General features: G+C 51.8%; 1 protein-coding gene across 5 annotated transcripts in view; it reads left to right on the forward strand.

The window, feature by feature from the left end:
- The window catches only part of WSCD2 (WSC domain containing 2), a 114021-nt gene that overhangs the window by 27235 nt on the left and 67713 nt on the right, over nucleotides 1-19073 (forward strand). The window contains exon 1 of one of the 5 annotated variants that reach the window (XM_053902111.1): nucleotides 15240-15482. The exons of the other annotated variants lie outside the window; for them this stretch is intronic. The gene's annotated coding sequence lies outside the window, so the exon portion shown is untranslated. Of the gene's footprint in view, nucleotides 1-15239; nucleotides 15483-19073 lie in introns of those variants that run through there. 5 annotated transcript variants of the gene reach the window in all.

The raw sequence follows: 19073 nt of genomic DNA on the forward strand, positions 1-19073 counted from the left end.
TGGCGGGGAACCGGACACCCAGAGATTACATTGCCCCTGGAGTGGAGGTGGCGGGTGCACGGGGAGACTCTGGGAGGTTCAAGGCCAGAGCGTCGCTGAGACACAGCCAGGACCGAAGGCGGTGCTTTAACTTGGCTGCAAGGTTTTACTTCGGAGGAAACCCTGCATCTCTAAGCAGTGAAACACGAGCTGGCATGATGCGAGCATGCTCCCTTCTTCCCGCCCCTCTGCGGTCCTTATGCTCAGGGCCTTCGGGACGGCTGAGGAGTGGTCAAAAGAACACTTGATGTAGAGCCCAGTGTCTGTCCCCTTTGTGCTGTGTGATCTTAGGCAAGTTGCTTTGTCTGTCTGAGTCTCCATTTCCATCTCTGGATGGAAAAGAGGAAGGTGGCAGTAAGGTCCTACAGGAGCACGAGTGGGGTTCTCGTATCCCAGGGGGTCCTCTCTGTGTCTCCCCCCAGCCCTGCATCCGTCCTCAGAGCACCGACATCCTGCCCCTGTCCAGGTCGTCCTACTCAAATCCTCTGTCTCCCTCGCTCTCCATATTGACTCAGTCTACAAGTACTTACCGAGCACCTGAAATGTGCCCACCACTGTCCTAGGTACCAGGGACACCGTGGTGAACAAGATGGACCCTGTCCCTGCCCTGGGGGAACCAGTATCCCACTTGGGACCTTCCCTGTGTCTTTATACTCAACCTCCAGCTACCCTGATCCAGGCCACCACCTCACTCTCTTTCCTGGATTCCTGGAACACCCTCCATACTGCAGCCAGAGTTCTTCCTGAATCACAGATCTGATGAATCCAGGGCCCCTTGCTGCCCCTAGCGTAAAATGGAAACTCACCACGCACCAGCCGCCTTAGCCTCCTTTCTGTCCGAGACTGATGGAGCCCCTTTTGCGCCTGAATGTTTGCCCCAGCTGTTCCCTCTCCCTGGTTTCCTGTTCTTCATGTGACGTCATCTTCTTTTCAGGTGTCACTCTTGCCACCTCATTGTCCAGCCAGCCCTCCTTAGCCCTGTCTGTGTCCCCAGCACAGCCCTGATGAGAATAATAGCCAAGAGACACGCCGTGCTTTCTGTATATTTTGACTCTGTGCCCATTTTACAGATGAAGGAACCAAGGCACAGAGAGGAGAGTGGCTCTGCTGGGGCTCCGCAGTATTATAGTTGCCTCTGGCCACTCCCATCATGAGTCCCCTGGAGCAGGGACCGTGTCTTGCTTGTCTCTGCATCTGCAGCACACAGGACCTGGCTCATAGTAGGTGCTCGACAAACTCTCACTACATGATGAATGACTGTCTTATGAAATCAGTGAGCTCATCGTGGTCCAAGCCCTACTTGAATTGCTCCGGACTGTCTGATCGTAAGAGGTTCTTATTATTCCAGTTGGACGATGAGTTGGTTCAGCCAAGGGAGGAATCCAGTCTCCCTGCCCCAGGGGGGTCCTGGCGGCCGCCGAGGCCTCTCTCACCAGGAAATGTGGGTGTGGGAGGAAGGTCCTTGCCATCATTTGTTTTTGTCAGTGTTGACTATTTTCCAGTAGAGACCGCCTGCGGTGGGGAGTGGAGTCCAAGGGTTCGATATCGCTGTGGGGATTTCTGCCTGCAAGGACTCCAGAGGTCACCCCGGCACTGAGGCACGGGATTTGCTCGGCCGAGGCCCTGCCGGAGCCTTCCTGGAGAGATTAGACGCCGATGTGGGGACACGGGGGCCGCAGCTCATTACGGCCTTCTAGTCAATTTAGGAGCGTGCTGGACCAGACGTGAGGGCTGCCGGGTCTTTGGAGGCTGCCGTGAGGTTCTTTTCGAGACCCCAGGTGAAGATCAATGTGGGTCCTGCAGGAGGGTGGCAGGTAGGACAGGCAGCAGAGGGAGGGCTGCTGTAAGGACTCATCTCAGAGCCCGAGGCCTGGGGTGCGCACGGCTTGCTTTAAATCCTCTCCCGGTTATGGTGTAGCTAGATGTGATATGATATGATATATACTAGAGTATTCTATGCTACGCTGTATTATCTGTGCTGTGCTATCTGTGCTCTCCTGTCTGTGCTGCATTATTTATACTCTCTATACTAACGGTGCATATTAAGCCATCCATACTATGCTGTCTATCGCATACTATACTATCTATATTATACTTTATTACCTACACTGTACCATGTAATAAACGCAGGAGTCCACAGAAACAGAGCGGCAGGATGATCGGGCACACAAACTTGGGAGGTAGATGCCTGGGTTCAGATCCCAGCTCTGCCCCCGATGAGCTAGGATCTGAACCCAGGCATCTACCTCCCAAGTTTGCGGCCCTCAGCCTTGCTCTCCGAGCCTCAGTTTCCCCATCTGTAAGGTAGAATTACTAGCTCTAACCACCTCGTAGAGCTGTCGCGGGAAAACGTCATCGGGCACTTAGGGGCCGTTAGGGGTTGAATGGTGTCCCCCGCCTAGAATTCGTAGGTTGAAATCTTAACCCTCCGGTACCTCAGAGCGTGACCTTAACTGGAAATGGGGTCATTGTAGTTAAAGTTCATTAAATGAGGATGAGGTCCTATTGGAGTGGGCGGGGGGTGGGGGGCGGTCCTCATCCGATATGACTGGTGTGCATATAAAAAGGGGAAATTTTGACACGGGCACACACAGGCAGAACGCCATGGGGACGAGAAGGCAGAGATCAGGGCGGGGCTTCTGAGATACTCCAGGGGCCACCGGCGATTGCCAGCAACCCGCCAGAAACCGGACAAGAGGCGTGGAACAGGTTTGCCCTCACAACCTCGGAAGGGACCAACTCAGATCTTGGGCTTGCAGCTTCCGGAACAGGGAGAGAATAAATTCATGTTGTGGAAGCCACCGGCCTGTGGCACTTTGTCAGCAACCCTAGAAACGAACGCAGGGGCTCAGCACGGAGCCTGGCGCAGAGAGCCCGCTGCGCGGTGCCTGTCGTGATTGCTGTCCCTGGTATGTCCGGCCATTGCTGTGTTGCTCGTGCTGGGTCAGGAGCTGGCCAGAGCTAGAAGCCGTCCCCTTACTGGTGAGGCCGTGTCACTTGGGTAAATCACTTTCCCTCTCTGGGCCTCTCGGTTCCCTAATTTGTAACGTGGACACTCTGTGTGATGAGAATAATGGGACCCCTTGTGTGTAGAGATCACTTCCCCTTCCACTGTGCCCTCTCTTCCCTGACTTGCCGTCGTCCCCATTTGACAGATGAGGACGCTGAGGCTCACAGACGGAAGAAGTTACCCGCCCAAGGTCATGCTGAGGCTGAGTGGCAGACATGGGGTCAAACGCAAGACTGTCCACGCTAAGGCCATTGGCCACAGAGCTCTGGGTGGAAAAAGAGAGGGTGGTCTCAGATTCCCTCCGGGTGTGAAGATGGGATTGGCCATATTGCTGTCATTTCCTCCTTTGGGCTTATCCAGTGTTTTTACCTTGTAGCTCCCGTCACTCCCCAGGCTCTTGGGAGTCCTGCCCATTCACTGGGGAAGATAAGGTGGGGGAGGGGGGGGTCACAGATCCTGCTTCAGATTCACAAGTGGAATAATTGTCTGCATGCACTTTGGCAAAGGGATTTGGGGTTGGGGAGAGGAGGTACGTTAGTGCCTCTAACCTGCTTCCCACACAGATAAAAACGACGTCTTTGGTCCCCAGGGCTCACCAAGCCGTCATTCCAACTCCACATGTATGAGCCACGTTCTGCTTTTCGGGGAAAGAAAAGAAAAAAAAAAGCTGTTTTGTTCTGCATCTGGGCATGTGCTTTCCTCAAAGTGCCAAGGAAATCCCACCTCTGATAAACAATAGGCAGCCTCCAGAAAAGCTAAGATGCCTATGTATTCCCTGTTAGGGGAGGGTCTCGGCTCTTGCCCTCCCCCAGCATTCTGAAGAAGACGTTCCCTCCATTTTCTGGAAGGCCTGGGGGCTTGGTCCTTCCCTTTCTCATCTCCAGATCAGCTCTGCCCAGTCCTGGGGGCTTACAGGAACATTTCTGAAGGATTTTAGGGTCAGACAGACTGAGTAGAAGCACCCAGGACTTAGTAGGTGCCTTTTCCCCCCTATCAATATCACTCATTCACTGCACAGTAGAAACCATCAACAAAACAAAAAGGCAGCCTACTGAATGGGAGAATATAATTGCCAATGGCATATCTAGTAAGGGGTTAATACCCACGATATATAAAGAACATACACAACTCAACACCAAAAACAACAACAACAACAACAACAAAAACCGATGAAAAAAATGAGCAGAGGCCCTGAATGGACATTCTACCAAAGAAGTCACCCAGGTGGCCACCAGACACATGAAAAGATGCTCAACACCACTCATCATCAGGGAAGTGCAAATCAAAACCGTAATGCGGTCACCTCACGCCAGTCAGAATGGCGAGTATCAAGAAAACAAGACCTAACAAGCGTTGGTGAGGATGTAGGGAAAAAGAAACCTTCGTGCACTGTCGGTGGGAACGTAAACTGGTGCAGCCATGGCGGGAAACAGTCTGGAGGTTCCTTAAAAAAAATTAAAGCCGGAGATACCATATCATCCAGTAATGCCACTGCCGGGTATTTACCCAAAGAAAACAAAAACAAATCGTTCGGTAAGATATACACACCCCTCTGTTTGTATTGCAGCATATTTAAAATAGCCAAGATATGGAAGCAACTTAAGTGTGTATCAGTAGATGAATGGATAAAGAAGATCTGATACACCCACACAAGAAACACACACACACACACACACACACACACACACACACACACACACGCACAGTGGAATACTACTCAGCTGTTAAGAAAGAATGAAATCTTGGCCATCCATGACAACAAGGATGGACCTAGAAGGGCCTTAGCCTTAGAATTAGGCCAAGTGAAATAAGTCAGAGAAAGACAAGTACCATGTGATTTCACTTACATGTGGAGTTTAAAAGACCAGACGAACGATCAAACAAAAAAGCAGAAACAGACTCATAAATACAGACAACAGACTGGTGGTTTGCCGGAGGCGAGGCGGGTGGGGGCGGGGAGAGCGAGTGAAGTAGGTAAAGGGAACTAAGAGGTACAAGCTTGCAGTTATGAACTAAAAGAAGTCACAGGATGGAAAGTACAGCGCAGGGGATACAGTCACCAATCCTGTAAGACCGTTAGATGATGGCAGGTGGTGACCGACCACTCACCGCGGGAAGTATTGAGAGAGAAGAAATCATTCGTTGAACGTCACCGAAGGTACAGGCTCTTCACCAAAAGCATTTCCAGGGAGCCAGGATCCATGCCAGCTGCCTCGCACATCACCTGTCCTCCAGCACCCCAGAGGGAGGGTAGTGATACCCCCACTGGATAGGCAGGGAAATGACTTCAAGAGAGACTGAGCGACGCCCCCAAGGACGCAAAGCTAATAGTGGTAGGATGGGTATCTGAACCCAGATGGGTCTGACCTGATTCCAAAATCTGTGCTCTTTTTAAAAGTCTAGGCTGGGGCACCTGGGTGGCTCAGTTAAGCATCCGACTTTGGCTCAGGTCCTGATCTCATAGTCCGTGAGTTCGAGCCCCACGTCGGGCTCTGTGCTGACGGCTTGGAGCCTGGATCCTGCTTTGGATTCTATGTCTCCCTCTGTCTCTGCCCCTCCCCTGCTCAGGTGCTGTCTCTCTGTCTCTCTCTCTCTCTCAAAAGTAAATAAACATTAAAAAAATTAAAAGTAAATAAAAAGTCTAGGCTGTTGTAAGTGACGTCAGCTGAGTAAGCCCCCTACCCCACCAACACTGTCCGTGTTCTAGTCCCTTGAGCTCATGAACGTGGTCAGGGGGACTTTGCAGATATAATTAGGGTAAGGATCTCAAATCAAAATGGGGATGTTGTCCTGGAAGGGCCCAGAGTTGTCTCAAGAGTCCTTATAGAAAGGAGGCAGGAGGGTCAGAGTCAGGGGAGATGTGAAGATGGTTACAAGAGGTCAGACAGATACCAGGAGGGGGCCACAAGCCAGGGAATGTAGGTGGCCCCCAGGGAGCTTCAAGGAAGTAGATTCTCCGAGAGAACCTCCAGGAGCCAGCCCTGTGGAAGTCTAATAGAAGAAATCTGTGTTGTTTTAAGCTGCTGTGTCTGTTACCACAGCCACAGCGAATGAATTCACTGCGCATAGAGAAGAAATAAAAGGTGCTCAACGAAAAGATTAAAGAATGTCTTGAGAGCTCGTCAGCGTAAGAGAGGTTTCCCAGCCATATTGAATGAATGAATGATAATGACATTAATGCTGACCTGGGTGACATTCCAGTGGGGTTCCAGTCTTATCCCAGCCCTGGACCCTGGGAGGGAGTGCTTGGCATTGTCACTGTGATCTAGTAGTCTTCATGAATTTATTTTAATTTATTTTATTTATACTATTTTTTGAACTGGGCTTCGTGCCCAGTGAACAGGGCTTGCACTCATGACCCTGAGATCAAAAGTCGGACGCTTAACAGACTAGCCACCCAGGCACCCCGTCTTTTCATTTAGTTAAACCCCAGACCTTCAGGGAAGGGGGATTGAAGAATTTTTTTTTTATGAAGGTACAACCTACATATGGTAAAATCGAATATTGGTACATTTTACAAACCTATAGAATTCATGTCACCATCGCCAAGGTCGAGATCTAGAATATCTTTCCTCACCCAGCAAGTTCCTTTGCACGCCTTCCTGATTGATACCCCTCAGGGGTAACCCGCCATTCTGATTTCTGTCACCAAGGATTAGTTTGCCTGTCCTTGAACTTCACATAAAGAGCGTCTTTTCTTTTGTGCACGCTTCCTTAGCTCCACGTTATGTCTGTGAGATTTACCCATGCTGTTACACGTATCAGCCGTTCAAGTTCATCCGCTCTCCTGTTGAAGGACGTGTGGCTTGTTTCTCCGGCTTGAGGCCGTCATGAACAGAGCTGCTAGGAATGTTCTCGTACGAGTCCTGTGGTAGGTAGAAGCACTCGTTTCTCGTAGGTGTATGCCTGGAGTGGCGTCGCAGAATCATGGGGCAGATGGGTATTTAGTTTCAGTAGATCCCCCGGTTCTCTGGCCTGCAGCTAATCTTAGGATTAGCCTTCTCTGCCCCCACATCAGCTTTCTTTGCAGAAGTTCCATTCTCTATCGCTGTGCTGCGCTGGTAACCGGGATTATGAGACAAGGAGGTGTGAGGGTCCCTGCCTCCCAGCCCAGGAGAGCATCATCTGACCTGGTGGTTTAGAGCAGGTGGGACGTGGGTACAAATGGAGAAGGGGGTGGGGGACACTTTCTTTCTATGTTGGCCCCCTCCCCCATTTTGCTGAGTTGGTAAGACATAAGTTTGGGTTCAACTGAGTCTGGTGATTTCTTCCAAACTTAGCACACTCCCTTTGAGATTTTTGCCACATTTACATGCTTTTCTTCGAATTGACTTACTTTTTTGCTAAAGACTACTCATTGAAGGAGTTAACTTACCTGCAAATATGAAATCAATAAGACTTTCCCTAAGTAGAGGTTAATCATGATAAACACTTACGAAAGGAAAACCAAGTTGATCAGCTCTAGCCAGATACTGTCACCAGCCAGGGGCCACGCCCCTGACGCTTTTCGCTGTCTTCATGGCAGATTGGCAAGGTTTGGGGATGCGTTAAAGAACTATTAGCACCAAAGGGAGACTTTCTTTTTTCTTTTTTTAAGTGTATTTATTTTGGGGGTGGGGCGAGCTAGAGCAGGAGGTGGGGGAGGGGGAGAGAGAGAGAAAGAGAAAGAGAGAAACCCAAGCGGGCCCTGTGCTGTCAGCGAGGAGCTCGATACAGGGTTCTGTCCCAACTGTGAGATCATGACCTGAGCTGAAATCAAGAATTGGACGCTTAACTGACTGAGCCATCCGGGCGTCCCAAAGACTTTCCCAAGATGTCATCAGAGACACGGAAAGAAAATTAAAAAGGAATAACTTTCTCACTTTGCGATTGAATATCAGTTAATGTTGGAATCTTCTGTCATGCCAAGGTCAGGTCCACGCCTTGCAAAACACTGGAGTCCTAAAAAGTCACCTTTGTTTGAATCCTACACTAGCTCTGTAATATTGCATCAGTGACTTCACCTCTCTGAGCCTCAACTTCCTCACTGGTACAAGGGGCTCATCATGGCACCTGCTTCAGAGGCCTCTGGCGTTCCCACTGAATGACCCTGACCTTGGTATTACCATGATGGGGACATCTCATGAATCTTGTGGCTGTTAGCGGGAACGAACACCCAGGATATTCCTGCATTGCAATTCTGTTAGGGTTCTTACTCCTAAGCAAAGTCATCTGTTAGCTTCAGCAAAGCCCTCTGCCATTCTGGGGGAGTGTTTATTGCCCTTGGGATCCTGCCAAGGTTAAGTGGAGAATATGGTCCTGGTGAAATTCACACTTTGTCATTTGTTCACAGGCCCAGACGTTAAATCTCATCCACTGGAGGGTAACAGGAGCTCCCCATGCACCTGCTGTCAGGGAGACTGTGATGTGGGGAGGGGGTGTCCCTGTCAGACCCCTCTGGGTTCCAAGCCTAGTGCCACGGTCTACTCACCCTGTGTCTTGGGTATGCCACATCTCTCTGGGTCTCAGTTTGCTTGTCTGTAAATGGGAATGTTCACCCCTGCCTCCTCAAGACATAAGAACGACCGGATTAGATAATGCACAAAATGCAAGAGCCAGACGTTCAATAGACAAAAATGCTTATAATTATTCTTTGTTGAGGAAGCCATGGGCTGCATTTAAAATCTCTGCAGAGCCCATTCTGCCTCTTGGATTCCTGATCATCCCAAATCTTTGTTTCAGAAAGCTCTCGGGGCGCCTGAGTGGCTCTGTCGGTTAAGCGTCCGACTCTTGGTTTCGGCTCAGGTCACGATCTCATGGTTGGTGAGTTCAAGGCCCGCATCGGGCTCTGTGCTGACAGTGTGCAGCCTGCTTGGGATGATCTCCCTCTCCCTCCCTCTCTGCCCCTCGCTGCTCATGTTCTCTCTCTGTCTCTCTCAAAATAAATAAATAAACTTAAAAAAAAACAAACCAAAAAAAAGAAAACTCTTCCCTCCCAACTGTAATTCTGTCTTAGATTTCTGTTTCCCACAGCCTAGACCACAGATTTTCACAAATCCTGTGTGGAAATCTTGCAACAGCTACAGCCATAGGTAAAACTTCCTTATGTAGAAAGTGGCAAAAACACAACTCGAATGGACTTTCTAACAAGAGAGTAATTTATTTTGGCTCACAGATACTAAAATCCACAAGTATGTTTCCTGCTTCAGGTGTGGCTTGATCCAGGCTCAGAGACCATCAGATCTTGGCTTGTCTGCATCTCTACCTTTCCCTAGTCCTTGGCTCTCCGATAGTGGCAAGGTACTCCCAGGAACCCGAGATCACTTCTCCTGGATGCCCTCATCCCCTGGAGACCAGGACCTCTGCCAGCCAGTCTTGTTGGTTCTAATTAGATTACCTGCCCATCCCCAAACCAGCCAGCAGTGAGAAAGGGAGATGGGCTGTGTCGATTGGCTTGGGCCAATCAGGACCCATTTTTGGAGCTGGATCTGGGGTTAGCCCTACTCAAACCACACTGGGGGGAGGAGGTGTGGATTCTGTAGGGAACTGATGCTGGGAGAAGGGAGCGAGGGGTAAAAGGATGCTGGGATTGCAGTCAAAGTGTCCTGACGCCTTTCTGAGACAAAGAAGTGACGGATTTTCCATCAGAGACCTAGCAGCGCAGTAGGATTGAAGGAGCACCCCCCTCTCTCTCCCTCCCTCCCCGCCCCTCTCTCCCCCTTGTTCCCAGTGCCGTGTGGCCTGAAAATAACAAGGTTGGAGTCAGAGTGATGAATGGGGCAAGATTGACTCGGCACTAATTTTGCCTGGGAGCTGTAGCTATTTTGGGCCCTTGCTGAGCCCTGGTTTAGCTTAGCTGGTTAGAGAGCAGGGCTCATGAGGTCAAGGGTATAAAAAGGGAGCCGGAAACATGGGACTGGAGGCCGAAGTCTTGGGGCCTGCTCCTCCTGTTCTGCCACTTTCGACCTGGAGCCCTCATGTTACTTACCCTCCCTGGGCCAGTATCTTCACGTTCTTTCCTTCTGTCCCCGCCTCCTTCGCTAGTCACTGCTACACGTCTCGGGTCACAGCCTGATTTCTCATCCCAGGACTGGGTTGAATGTCCCTCCGTGTGCTTCTGTAGCTTTAGGCTTCCAGGTATGAGTCCCGTTTCTCCCAACTTCTCAACGAATGAGTTGGGGCGAGTCTGTCACCCTCGCGGTGCCTCAGTTGTCTCATCTGTCAAATGGGGATAACGGGAGTAGTGCCTGTCTCAGTTCATTACACTGTGTAACTTAAGTAAGCACTTAACACAGGAACTGGGCTCAGTAAATGCTAGTTTAAAATCGAGATGGTTCTGACATTCAGTGGAATACTGAGCTAATGAAATCAAGCGTCTAGTCCCCTGTCACGTAAGACCCATGGAACTGGGGCTTCATAGCGTTCTCTCCTCTCTGTCATTACTCACGTATTTCCTAGCATGTAGTACGTGCTCAATAAAACTTGTGGCCTAAATGGCCCACGTCTGATGTTCTAGGGAACTCCCCTAGCTCTGCTGAGAGCCCCAAATTGTGCAGCTGGGTTTGTCCACGGGTCCTCACCAGCAATGCCGACCTTGAAAGGCCGGTGCGAAACTGGGAGTGGGAGGCTTGTGCATAATAATTTGAGCATTGCTAAAATCCTTTCCCGTCTCTTCAATTCCACGATTTGCTCCTTCCAGCCCCTCCCCACCCAGAGCCTTGAAGTTCAGGAAGGCGGGTAAGTAACTCGCATGAGGGCTCCAGGTCCTTGAAGTTCAGGAAGGCCTTGCTGACGCGCAAATATCTGCATGTGAATCCATGATGACCATGGTGTCACTGGCTTTAAAGAGCTCATTAGAAGAACAGCGTGTTGTGGGGGGTAGGCCACTGGCCTGGTAAATTCTGCAGGGTCAGGGATAGAGGGAGGAAGGAGACACCGAGCGGGCACCTCCCTGGCTGAGAGCAAAGTCAGCCGGAGAGGGCGTCTTTGGTTCTGCCCAGAGCTTGACCTGCAGCGACTTTATATACACTTGGTTGGCAACACTGGTTAACAATAAATAACTAGAACCCCCCAAACAAGGCCCCCTCTGCTGAGCAGACCATTAAGGACCCGAGGGAGGTTATTTCACGTGGCAGCTTCCCCCAGGGGTGGCCGAGAAGCCCAAAGATGGAGGCTGGGCTCCTCGAGCCTTCTTGTACTGGGAAGGGAAAAATAAATGACACGGGACCCGTGGCGGCTGGCTTATTTGTCTCTCCCCCGAGGCGTGCTCAATGCTGTGTGCTGGCAGTGTTCTTTGGCCAAACCAGATGTCCTGGGTGTAGGGCGTGTGTGTGTGTGTGTCCCAGACCGGAACCATCGTTCAGCCTGACCTTTGTTTTTGTGTGCTATTGATTGGGTTTAAGTCACTTTATTACTTTCTCCAGGTGAGCCCTGCCACTCTGTGCCCCGTGTTGCTTTGTGGTCACAGCACCTGTGGGGAGGCAGAAGGCGAGGATGAGGCTGACGGGAATAACGTCAGTAGTGATGGTGACCGTGATGAATGAAACAATGGCAGTGACGATGATGATGGGGATGATGGGGATGGGGATGATGGGGATGATGGAAATGGGGATGGGGATGATGGGGATGATGGAAATGGGGATGGGGATGATGGGGATGATGGAAATGGGGATGGGGTGATGGGGATGATGGAAATGGGGATGGGGATGATGGGGATGATGGAAATGGGGATGGGGATGATGGGGATGATGGAAATGGGGATGGAGTGATGGGGATGATGGAAATGGGGATGGGGTGATGGGGATGATGGAAATGGGGATGGGGATGATGGGGATGATGGAAATGGGGATGGGGATGATGGGGATGATGGAGATGGGGATGATGGGGATGATGGAAATGGGGATGGGGTGATGGGGATGATGGAAATGGGGATGGGGATGATGGGGATGATGGAAATGGGGATGGGGTGATGGGGATGATGGAAATGGGGATGGGGATGATGGGGATGATGGAAATGGGGATGGGGATGATGGGGATGATGGAAATGGGGATGGGGATGATGGGGATGATGGAAATGGGGATGGGGTGATGGGGATGATGGAAAGGGGATGGGGTGATGGTGACGGGAGCAAAATCCACTGAGCACGCTAGATACACAGCACTCTTCTGAATGATTTCATTTAATTTACTAACTTCTTTAATCCCCACCACCTCCCTGTGAACAAGGGTCTGTTGTCACAGAATCCATCATCTGCTGGCCGTGCAATGCTGGGCAAGTGATCTCATCTCCCAGAGTCTTGGTTTCCCCGTCTGTAAAATGGGATAAAAATAGCACATCTCTGGCACACGCTCAGCGTTTGACGTAAATGTTCGAGAGACGAAGGCGATCCTCACGGCTGTTGATCAGGCCCTCCCGTCAAGCCTGTGAAGGAGGAGGTTTATGAGGACCCCAGTCTTCCGGGACAGGGCGGGGGCAAGCTCTGCCGGGTAGGAGCAGCTGAGCTGGGTTCAAAGCTGGGCACGGGCCGCCGTGCCAGTCGCGCTGGCCGCCAGAAGCTCCTTCGGTCGGATCCCTGGGATCCCCGGGCTGAGACCACGTGAGCCCAGATTGGCCCCAGAGCGGGCTGGGCTCAGTCAGCCCCCCGGCGGGCCCTCAGCTGAGCGGCCCCGGGACCGACCACAGGGTTGGGGTGGGGAACGCAGGAGAGCTGGAGGTTGGGGGCACATGGGGTGAGTCACCTGGTACCTGGAGAGCTGGGATGCCAGAGACACAGTTCGCCGGTTCCCTCGCCTCCCACCTAAGGAGGCCAGTGGAGCGGCAGCCGTGACGCGTCTTAACTTTGAGTGGGATGCGTCTAGAGCGTTTTTCCCGGCTCTGCAAATCCACGAACAGCCAGATCTTCCGAGCCACACCTTCCTCTGCGGGGCTGCCGGCTCCGTGCGTCTACCAAGCCATCAAGGTGTGGATGGCGTGATCTGAGATGTGCATCGGTATAAGGCACCCGCCAGAGCCTGAGGTCTTCGTGTGAAGCAAAGAATATAGAAGGTGTCGTTAATCACAACGTTTTGTTTATTTCATGTTGCAATGACAATATTTTAGATTTTTGGGTTAAAGTACATGATTAAGACTGGTTTCACCTGTTTTTTCCTTTGTCATGAGGCTGCTTGAACATCTTAGGTGATGTATACGGCTCACGTCGCTGTTCTGTGTTCTAGAGCTTACAGTGAAGTGAGATTTCACAGTTTAACAATCGAACGGCTTGTTTGAGGGTTTCAGACCTGAATTCAGATCTCCAGCTAGCCCCTAACCAGCTGTGTGCCCTTGGGCAACTCACCGCCCCTCTCTGGGCCTTCGTTTCCTCAACTGGAAAACGAAGGTACTAATACCTACCTCCTAGGGTTGTTTTGTGGGTGAATGAGAGGCGAGGTGGACGGTGGTGAAAATAATGTCTGGCGTTGAGTGAGCAGTCCGTAACTGAGAGGTGTTGTTGTCATTTAAATGAGCTGATCTGGGGCGCCTGGGTGGCTCAGTCGGTTGAGCGTCCGACTTCGGCTCAGGTCACGATCTCACGGATCGTGAGTTCGAGCCCCGCGTCAGGCTCTGGGCTGATGGCTCGGAGCCTGGAGCCTGCTTCCGATTCTGTGTCTCCCTCTCTCTCTCTGCCCCTTCCCCATTCATGCTCTGTCTCTCTCTGTCTCAAAAATAAATAAACATTAAAAAAAAAAATTTAAATGAGTTGATCTGCACCAACCCTGTGGAGCCCAAACCTCTCCAGCCCCGAGAATGGTCTTTGTATTATTTTCCCTTTTGTGACTGGAAAGATTTTTCTTTCTTTCTTTCTTTCTTTTTTTTTTTTTTAGTTTACTTATTTTTTTGAGAGTGACCGAGAGAGGGGAACATATGGACAGGAGGGGCAGAGAGAGAGAGAGAGAGAGAGAGAGAGAGAGAGAGAGAGAGAATCCCAAGCAGGCTCTGTGCTGTCAGTGTGGAGCCTTACACAGGGCTTGATCTCAAGAACCGTGAGATCATGACCTAAGCCAAGATCAAGAGTTGGACGTTCAACCAGGCGCCCCAGGATTTTTGTTCCTTAAACAAACTCTATGATTTTAAGATTTTTTCCTACTAAATTAAAAAACAAATCCGTCAGAGACACTAATAATTCTCGAGAAATTCTGCTTGTCTTGAGGAGGGATGGTCTATAGCACTGAGTTAATCCAATTCCAGCCCCCAAACACAGAGTTGTACCACTGTTGAGGATTAGTGTGTAATTTCTAGGGTTTTAAAAATCCTAAGGTGTCCCATGGACCCCTGTGGTGCCTTCAGGCACCTTTAAGAGTTTGGGACAGTGGGAGGGGGAGGAGGACCGTGATCTGTGTTAATCTCCTCATTTTACAGATAGGGGAACGGATGACCAGAGAGGTTAGGCACCCTGCCCGACGCCACACAGCAAGTCGGTGGCAGAGGTCATCTGGCTGCGGTCTTTGCTCGTGACCACTTGCTATAGTGCATTATGGCACCTAGTCATCCCAACAGTCTTAAAATTATTCCTATTTAAAGATGAGGAAACAGGATCAGAGAAGCTAAGTCACTTGTCTAGCAGCAAGTGGCAGAAGTGATACCCCCCCCCCCAACAAATTCACATCCATCAGGAACCTCAGAATTGAGCCTTTTGTGGAAATAGGTGTCATGAGTTGAGGTGCAGTCCTACCGGAATCGGGTGGGTCCCAACCCAGTGACCGGTGCCCTTATGAGAAGAGAAAACAGAGACAGACACCCAGAGGGAACACACGTGAAGGTGGAGACAGAGACATTCGATTGATGCGTCTGTGAGCCCACGAACGCCAGAGATTGCCAGAACCCACCAGAAGTTAGGAGACAGGCACGGAACGGATGCTCCCTCAGAACCTCCGGAAGGAACCAGCCCTTCCGACAGCTTGATTGTGGACTTCTGGCCCCCAGGTCTATGAGAAGATACGTTTCTGTTGTATTAAGCCCCCTAGTTTGGTAATTTCTTATTTGGAAAATATTCCAGACGCGATAGGCTTGCCGCCCCTTCACATTAAAAACCCCAGCTGGTTCCAGGGAGCTGTCAGCATGTGCCCTCCTCCTGTCCGCGGACCCTCCTGGTGGCCCGTGGCAGCTGCCCAGCCTCAGAGCCTCAGGCTGCGGGCTATGAGAAAGGCCGCTGTGGCTGTGGTTCAACTGTGCATCCCGTCTGCTGCTTGCATTGTGAGCTCTTGCAAATTACTGTTTTCAGTTGAAAAGAGGTTCCAGAGAGCTCTTCAGCTGCTCAGCAGGAGCCGTGGATGCTCTTGAATTAACGAGGAGAAGCGGAACCTTCTATGACGGATGGCCTGGACCCCCCGCCCCCTTTGTCCTGGCCCTTGGTCAGGCTTGGGAGGGATGGTGGGGCCTCTCCGTGGTTCCCAGAAGAGTGGTTTCAGCTGAGACCAGGTCAGAGTCGCCTGTGTTCGGTGTGTGTTTAGAAGGGGCCAGGGGATGCTGAATTAGGCAATGTAGTTTCCAGGGGGGTCAGCTGGCTTCTGATGCCTATTCAGAGGGGCCCGAGGGGCCTCTTACCCAACGCGGCAGCCTGTCATTGGTCAGCACACACAGCGGACCTTCATTTGATGCGGTCAAATGGGCAGGAGGCCATTGAGGAGTAGCTGGCTGCTGGCTCACTGTGTGTGTGCGTGTGTGTGTGGTGGGGACTGTCTGGGATTTGAACACGCTTGCCCTGTTGGTTGATCTGATGCAAACTCCCCTCTATCTCTGGTTTCCACCTTAGCTGGGGCCATTCTCCCCTAAGCCTATTTGCACACCCATCCCACCAATACTTAGTGTGCACAGGCTGTTTTCCAGACTCCAGGAAAGCCCGTTTACAGCATTGTCTCATTTAATCATTACAGAAACCCTGGGCTGCATTATTGTCATTGTCCCCATTTTACAGATGACGAAATCAAGGCTTGGTCTCTTGCCCCAGCTCACAGAGCTGGTAAGTGGCCAAGCGACATTTGGATGCTGGTCTGTCTTACACCCAAGTCCACGCTCCTGACCGTATTCATCTTGGGAGGGTCTCTGCGTTTTGACCACTGAGCTGAGTTGGAGGGATAGAAGCAGATTTGATTCAAGACCGTGGCAACAAGGGGGAGAGAGACCGTGGATGGTGTAGCCCCACCCCGAACACGCCAGGGCGAGCGGGGACGTACAGCTGAGCCCAGGGTCGGGGGGTGGTCAGTGGATAGAAGACTAGGAAACATCGGAAACAAGGCAGGATTCTGGCTAACCTGACCCAAAAGGATTCGTGCTGAAGGTGGGTCAGGTGATCAGACGTTACCTGGGGGATGGGGGCGGGGGGGGGGGGGGGGGAGCCAGCATTGAAGGTGATCAGGTATGGGGGCTGGGGCTTCTGCTCAACTCACTTGACAGGATTCTTGCTAAAATTGGACAATGCAGAGATGCCCACTTGAAGACAAGTTCAGGGAAGGCTGAGTAGAGCTTCGCTAAGCAGAGAATCTTTGTCACTATTTATTCCCCGTCTTGTCCTTAAAAAAACAATGAAGGCTGCAGCTGCCTTAAGTAGAGTTGGATAATTAAGACGTTGGGCTCTGGTGTCAGACATGTCTAGGCTCAAACCCTGGCTCTACCAGCCTCTAGCTGAGTGCCTCAGTTTCCATACCTGTAAAATGGAGACTGTCACAGACCTCCGTCCTGGGGCTGGGTGCGGTGATGTGGGAACAGCCTGGCACAAGGTTCACATCCACACGCGGTGGCTGGAATCTGATCACCGGACAGCGTCCTCCAAACCAAGGCAGCTGGGGACTATCAACGTCACTCTTTCTGCCACGGTCAGCCCATCCCGCTGATGGCTTTGAGCCTCTAAAACGCGACTGTGTCGAGGGGCGCCTGGGGGGTTCAGTCAGTTAAGCGTCTGGCTTCGGCTCAGGTCGTGATCTCCCAGCTCGTGGGTTTCAGCCCCTCATGGGGCTCTGTGCTGACCTGAGAGCCTGCTTCGGATTCTGTGTCTCCCTCTCTCTCTGCCCCTCCCCCACTGGCACTCTGTCTCTCTCTCTCTCCAAAATAAACAAACATAAAATACCAGTGCGTCGGGCACTGTGGAAAGAGTCAGGGATACAGAGGTGAGAAAGATAGAGTCAATTCTGTCTTCAGGTGGCTCTTGGAAGGTAGAGGGATACTGAGCTGGGCTTGCGTGTGTGAATCGTTGCGTGGAGACATTTGACAGTGGAGACATTTTTTAAGTTTATTTTTATTTTTGAGAGAGGGAGAGCGAGCGAGTGGGGAAAGGCCAGAGAGAGAGGGGGAACTGAGGATCCGAAGCAGGCTCCCCACCGACAGCAGAGAGCCCGACGCGGGGCTGAAACCCACGAACTGTGAGTTCATGGCGGGAGCTGAAGTTGGACGCTTGACCGACTGAGCCACCCGGGCGCCCCCAGGAGACCGTTTTGATTGTCATGACTGATGGGGGGGGGGTTGCTCGTAGGCAGAAGTCTGCCAGGGTGCTTGTAAATATCCTGCAGTGCATGGGGTAGCCCCCCTCAACGGCGAATCATCCCAGCCCCGGATGTCAGTAACGCCAAGGTTGAGAAACGCAGTGCGTGCACCAGTGAGGGCGGTGAGCACTCCTGTCACCCCTGCGCAGAGACCCCAGGGCTCCGTGGGACCCGGAGGAAGCACGTGCTTGAACCACCCTCCTTCAGCCTGCCCTCACCGATCAGCAGCTTCCAGCCAGATAATCAGACCTCCCCACGTTTCATAGGATCCGGTCCTCCGTGGAGCAAATGCAGAAACAAAGCCCTGGGCAAATGTGTTTTTATGTAAACACAGCAGGGGGTGGCGGCGGCCTGGGGAGAAAGTACCCTATGGCTGCTCCTTCTCAGAGCAAAAATAACCCTGACTGTTCCTGCTCTTGGAGCTCGGCAGGCCAGGAGAGGAGGGTCACGTGGGGACCCAGGTGCTCATGGGAGCTGTCCCTGCCCCGCCTGAGCCACCCCCTCCCTCCAGGTGAGCACCCAGGAGCCGGGGATGAGAAGAGAGCAGGTGTTGGTTTTCTTGGAAGCATCCCTTCCTTCGTCGCTCGGCCGGCATAGCAGGAAAAAAGCAGGTTTTTGAGTATAATTTACCTACAGTAAAATTCACCCAGTGTATGGTTCTGTACGTTTCAACAAGTGCACTCAGCCGTGGAACCACCTGCAGAACCGAGATATACAGGCATCCGTCACCCCTCAAAATCCCTCTGTGCCTCGCCTGTTTCCCCCCTCCCCCCACCCCCAAGACTTTAAAAGCTAAAAAATAAGGTCGTCTGTCCTCTTCCTGACGGCAGAGGCCGCCTCTTCTTCAGGGGTGGGTCCACAGCACCTGGCACGCAATAGATACGCAATAAATGTTTGCCGAATGGAGAAATAAAACCACCCACCCCCCCGCCACAGGGGTCTGGGGGAGACTATCGGGCTCCCGTGGATCAGAGCAGAGGTGGTTTGAGGTGATGAAGGAGAAGTTTTCCCCCGGAGATGATGCATCTGTGAACTTTCTGCAGGATGGACCTTAGAGGGATCCCCGGGTTCAGGTCAGGCCTGCGGGGCACATCTTGGCTTGGCAGGTGGCTGGCACGCAGCGAGTGCTTGTTGAGGGAATGAGTGAGTGAATTGTAGTTTGAATGGGGGTGGGGGGGCGCGGTCATCAGTAAGGAGGAGCCAGAAGACATTTTGGGCAGTTTTTGTGCTTTCCAAGGGAGAAACTGGAGGCACAGAGAGGGTAAACCACTTGCCTTGGGACACACAGTCATAGAACGAGCTTGACAGGTTGGAACAGGAATAGGAAAGGGAACGAGAGACAGACATGAATCTTTACCTCGTGCCTGCACCAGGCTAGGAGTTTCAGACACGAGCTCCCTCCAACCTTCACAGCCCCCCGGGAGCAGCCCTGTCATTTGCAGGGCCTCATGCAAAGTGCAAATGCTTCCCTGTTCCGTAATTGTTACGAATTCCAAGACCTCGGCAGCAGAGCATTGAACCAAGTGCGGGGTCC

This window comes from Panthera pardus, unplaced genomic scaffold, assembly GCF_024362965.1.
Source record: "Panthera pardus isolate Hobbes unplaced genomic scaffold, ASM2436296v1 HiC_scaffold_15, whole genome shotgun sequence".
NCBI classification, from domain to species: Eukaryota; Metazoa; Chordata; class Mammalia; order Carnivora; family Felidae; genus Panthera; species Panthera pardus.